This window comes from Octodon degus, unplaced genomic scaffold (assembly GCF_000260255.1).
Source record: "Octodon degus isolate 3935 unplaced genomic scaffold, OctDeg1.0 scaffold00235, whole genome shotgun sequence".
In the NCBI taxonomy this organism is placed as follows: domain Eukaryota; kingdom Metazoa; phylum Chordata; class Mammalia; order Rodentia; family Octodontidae; genus Octodon; species Octodon degus.
In genome coordinates, this window is record NW_004524811.1 from 2,505,115 (window position 1) to 2,511,417 (window position 6,303).

The window sequence follows — 6,303 nt, forward strand, 5'->3', positions numbered from 1 at the left end:
CTCATTGCTATTTGTTTCTCAATAAAATTAATTTAAAAAAATAAATTCACGGTGCATGAATAAGACAGAAAGGATATGTTACAGATAAAATAACCCTTTGAAGGAGGTGCTCTGACATGGTCCTGGCTAAAAACAAAGGCACATTCAAAGGAATTGCTATAGTGTAAACCTGGACTATTCCCCACAGTCTCCCTTTGAAGTTGTTCATCTCAGGCATTTGTCAGTGACAGAAAGCTCACTAAGCTAGGATAATTTCAGAAGAGGTTATTTCTGCAGTGATGATTTGCAAAGGTATAAGTATAACATGTTTCACTCAATGGTTTGGTGATCGGGAGGTAGAAGTTGCCAAACCATCACCACACCAGACTCCAAAAGCAAGAAGAAGGCATTGTCATGGCTCTAACAGGGCAGTAGTTGTGCAGAATAAATAGGGGAAATGGTGCCTTAACATGGAAGCAAAGCCCAGCACAAGGCAAACCCACGGCCTGGGCACCCGTACCTGACCCACCCCATGCCTGACCCACACAAGCTGATCTCCTGCTGGGATTCTGACTGAATTCAGAGAGCACAGGGAAGAAGTGGTAGAAAGGGATCCAGAGGGACAAAATAATGCTATCTGCACATGGAGATGAGTCAAGGCCAAAGGCGCTGTGGGAGCCAAAAATATGGAACAAATCTTCTGCAGGGAACTTGATATAGGGCTTCCTGCAAGCCTATGCTGGAGGGATCTTGAACAAAGAGGGGACTTAGCTTATTATGATGCAGAACAGAATTCTAGGTAGCAGCAGTAGCAGATACAAAAGCAAATGAAAGAGGGAAAGCAGTGTGTAGAATACAGTGCCTTTAGGTAACTACACTAGGGCAGATGGTGAAGAGCAGTTTATGCGGGAAGATCAAATCACTCATCTACTGAATACTCCGTCATCTGTAAAATGATGAGGGTTGGAGACATGGAGGATTCCAAGCATGATCTTCCCAGCTTCTCAATGCAGTGAGGACTCAGAGTGGCTCACAACTTCCACTGGCAGCAGGACAGCCACGAAGCTTAGGGAGGATTACAGAACCTCAGTGGGGTCCTGAGTGATACAACAGTCTAAGTAGTCCTGTTATGTTCAGATTTCTCTCATCAACCTCGGTGACTCAGATGAGATAGAGCCCCAGAAAAGCAGATATCTAGAACAATCCAGGATGGGTAGTCATGGCCAAGTGGTTAAGGTGATGGACCACAATAAGCCAAGGTCATCTATCAGTCTTGAGTTTGGGGTTAGATAGAGCAGGCAGGGCAAAGGGCAAGGAGGCAAAGCAGGTTGTGAGATTCTCATCTAAATGGCCAATGACATGGTCTAGACTGGAAGGACAAACAGTTTCTGGAAAAGGAGACTCTACTAGGAAATTAAAGATTAAAGGACAAATACCTCAATAAGACTGAAGAGCCATTCCTTTGAGAAGAAACTACAGGAGGTACAGGAGCCTGCACTCAAGAAGCAGTAGACTAGGTTATGACTATGAAGGTGAAGCATCCTTAGTGAAGGACTCTAGAGACTGCATTCGAAAGGAGAAGGTCATCAAGGTTAGGGAAGATACAAATCTGTGATACTATGGATCAAGGTGTCTCAGTTCTGCCTTATGTTGCAACTGTAGAGGTTGTCCAGAGTGATGGTGCACCTCAGCCAAAAGGAGAGTGCCCCCATAGCATGTGCCAAGTAATTCAATGAACATGGAGCAGCAGCAAGATGAGTGGACTCTCGAGACATAAGTAGAAGGGCTGGTGGGATAGCTCAGCAGACCTAGCACTTGCTCAGGTAAGTGCAGGGGCCAGGGCTTGCTGAGCCAGAGGTGAGTGCAGGCACAGTTGTGCATGCCTATAATCCCAGCACTAGGGAGGCAGAAAACAGGAGGATCACTACAGGTCTGAGCTGCATATTGAGACCTTACACAGACACACACACAGTAGTAAGACAAACCCCAGTGGGAAAAAGGTAAGTGTGGAGCAAGAGATATAGAAGTGGCAGTCGTGAGGTAGAACTCACTGGCCTATGTCAGTGGTTCAGGTGTGTATTAGTCAGGGTTTTACTGGTGCTTCCAGTCTGCATCATTAGAATCTCTCCAACTTTGAAACAGTTCTTCAGATATCAAAATGAACCATTTCTGATTGCATCAGGAAGAACATCTAAGGGAATTGTTTGCTCCTCTTTTACTTTCTGGTGAGACAGCGATAGGCAGTATGGGCACACAGAGGTTAGAAAGAACTTCAGTATGTTTCCTTTAGCCACTATATTTTTAGACCATACAGACAAGGAATGCCAAAGAGATCAGGCATCAGGATAGACACTGGTTAGCACATTTGATCTGAGCCATAGACATATCATCTTCCTTGCAGTTCAGGCTGGCCTAGAGCTCACACTGTAGCCCAGGCTGCTCTCAAACTCACAGTGATCTTCCTGCATCAGCCTCTCAAGTGCTGGGATTACAGGCATGTGCTACCAAGCCCAGCGGCATCTGATTTGTTTCACACATGAAATGCTTGCTCCTAAATCTCTGCTGTTTAGAAATTCTGAATGTGGTCTGAAGGAAAACAACAGAAAAGATTTTTCTATAATTTCTCATGAAGCTAGGGTTCTATGAAGGAATGGAAAAATCTTTTTACTACTGTTGTTTCGTTTATGTCATTTTAGCGTTTAAGAATCTGTTTCAGGAAAAACCATACATTTAAATGCACAAGATGGTTAAGGCAATGATCCTGAGAATCTTCAGAAGGTTTTTTAAACTAGCAGTTAATTGGTAGGATTCTCACGTGACTAACTATATATGCTGATAGCAGTGAACTAACAACTGCACTGAAGATGGTAATGTGTAATACTGGGGTCATGCTTGGAATGGCTGTCATTCTGGTCTTCTAAATGCATTCTGCTGCCATATCATATCAATTACTGCTATACTGTCTCTCAAGTAAATGTTTGTTTAAAAAAAAGGTAATAAATGAAAACATGAGACAAGAAAAAAATGTCATAGGACTCTCCTGCTACAATGCTATATGTGGTTAGATTTCTAAATTTCTGTGTAAAAATATGTAATTGTTTATTTCTATTTATTTTTAATATTTTTTATTTTCTTATTTCTTTTTCTTTTTTTCTTCACATTCTGTAGGGATTTAAAGTTTAACATATCGACACTTAATGGAAAATACCTGTTCCACGTTATATCTAAGATGTTTGATATTCAGACAGATAGTGAGGTTAAGCTCAACTGCCTATGTTATAGGGTAATAATATCATTAAGCTTTTCTTCTGGACAGTTAACAACTTAAGTTTGTAGACCAAAAATAAGAGAAAAAGAAGGGCTACAAGGACAGCCAACATTTTGGCCCTAGCCTTTCAAGGTTAGTGAGGACTCAGGACATAAGAGAACCTGTACTATAACATCCTATAACTCAGTGATGTCCCAAATTTTCTGATCAAGGAGATTATGGGCCACAGAGAAAAGTGATCAATGATGTAGAGTATGCTTAAGGAGAGTCACATGGAGAGAAAACATTCTCTCAGGCTTTCACAGAGAGCAAATTGGTCAAGCAATGGTTGTGACTCATCCACATGGCTGACATTGACAAAGGATCTACAAACTGTGGTACAGCGTTTTAGGCTAAATCCTCAGGGGATTTGACTGAACTTGTCAAATAAAAAAGTTCCACTTCTTGTTATATAGGTCTTGCTTTATCTAACCATCCAGCAGAAAAGTATAAAAATGAGATATACAAAGTAAAGCCATATTAATATGCTGAGCTGTAAGGGCTCAAGCCAACAACTTCTCACCTTGCCAGTCCTATGGATAATCCACTACTATTATGGACTACTGGACTATATTGGATTATTTTTCTGAATTCATGCACCTTCAATATTTAAATGGCAATGGAATACCCATCTCTGACAAAACTAAACAAAACAAAGGGATACAAATAAAGGACCATTTTGATTCTGTATATAGAAAATAGGATAGGTATATAGCTACTTTCTCTTAATTCAGTGAGAAAAAAAAATTTGTACTAAGAGTGTTTGGACAGGATATCATGTCTACATCTTGTACTATGAATAACCACTACGAAGACAACAATATGCAATGTATTAATTATTGAAACTGTTCTATTAATCGGTTTTGAAAATGTCTCTTTGCTATTTGTTTCTCAATAAAATTAACTTTAAAAAAAGAATATGTTTTGTACCTAACAAATACCTCAAGAAATGTTTGCAAAAGAAAGAAGAAAGGGAGCAGGAAGCAGAAGAGAAAGTGATGAGGGGATGATCCCAATGTGCTTTGCTCCTGCACCACACTTTTCACCACCTTGTCCCGATCCATACAATCTTGGTGTAGCAATTCAGGATTGTGTTGCCTGATTCTATGGCCATAGAAAGGTACATGGACATTTTTTATCAATAAAGAGTAACTCCTCCAGATAGCTCAGCAGACTAAGCTCCTGCTTAGGCAAGTGCAGGGACAGGTTTTCATCCCCTTCACCACATGTTGTGCCCACCTGCCCCTGGGCATGCTGAGCACCAGACCAGGCATCGTGATGCAGCTGGGGAGGCTAAAAACAGGAGGATCACCACAAGCCTGACTTGCATAGTGAGACCCTGTACCAAATACATTAAAAAAAAAAAAACAACTAAGTTTGAGACCACCAAATCATGACTAGCCTCTAAATGTCAGAGCTCACTGTACTCTAGCAATGTTTGTTTTTTTGTCTTGTTCTGCACTGTCTTCCCATTTGTAGTAATGGCACCACATGTTTTATAGAAATTAATTAAATATACAACCTCACATCTAGCATCCTGTGCCACTGAGGAACAGAGGTCCCCTTTGCCTCCTTCCCCCCATGTTCCTCCTTAATGTTTAACCTTTCCAATTTCACTTGTCTAGGCTTGACCACCTTCCTTGGCTCTTCTACCATATTTCATGCATCTATCCATTCATTCCAAATACTAGGAATGCTTCCTACTGGCCAAACTCCTTAAACTTATTTCTGAAGCATCCACACAAGTCATTTGACTAGCACATCCAGAGGCACTTCTGCTCCATTCTCCAGCAAACCAGCCCTTCCTCCTGACTTTCCTACTTGTTAGAAGCTCTCTGCTTTCACTCATCTAGGTTCACTTCGACCTTGCAGGTAGTTATCTTTCACACTTTTTTCATATCTCATGTTCTACTTTTGCAGTTGCATTGTAACTCAAACCTGTCAGGGGCTAATTGTTGCTTGTCTCAGACTAAACCTTTTAAGTGGTTTATTCAAATCCATTCTCTTTCTCCCCCTGCTTCATCCTCCAGAATATCCACAAAGTAATCCTTATGAAGAGCATCTACTACTGTATTCTTGCTCTAGAATCTTCAGGATATCACCCTGTCTACTGAAGGATTATCCTTTTTTTCTGCAAGAATCTAATCTCCCTTTTTTTTCTTCCACATGTCCTAACATTTTAAAATCAGTAATTTCTTTCAAAAAGATTTGTCATGGAGTGAAACACTCCCTCCATCCCTTTACACACACTTGAGTGTCTGGCACCATCATACAACTTGGGGCATGGGTTTAAAGATTTACAAAGCAGTATCTTCCTATATTTGTAACTCTGCAGCTTGGTGTTTTCACTCAAAAATTATCAGTACTGTTAGACATGGAGCTATTTCATTTTATAGTATTGTGTGCCAATGCAATAGCCATATTTCATTCCTTCTTTCCATTTTGATTCTTTTTTCATTAATAAGAATTTGGTTGTTTCTGTTTTTGGTATGATGAACTGCACTCCCATAAATACCCTTTGCAGGTTTCCATAGCCACATATGCAGGAGTGCTTTTCATGTACAGTTCAGCAGCAGAATTTCTAGGTCTGGGCTCAGTTTACCAGACTCAGCCAAGGTGCTACCCTACTTTGGCATATTCTGCTAGACTTAAACAAAGGAACCACTTCTCTCAATGAAGAATTAATATTATTAGTTTTAAAGTTTTCTTCAAAAAAAGGAAAAAGGAATGTAACTTTTGTATCTGATAAGGTCAGTCAATTCCCCTCAGGATTAATCCTGAAACCGTGTTCTGCAGTTTATAGATTCTTTGTCAGTGTCAGCCATGTGGATTAGTCATGGCCATTGCTTGACCAATTTGCTCTCTATGAAAACCTGAGAGAATGTTTTCTCTCCATGTGACTCTCCTTAGGCACACTTTACATCATCAATCATGTTGCTCTGTGGCCCCATAATCTCCTTGATCAGAAAATTTGGGACACAACTGAGTTACATGATGTTACAGTATAGGTTCTCCTA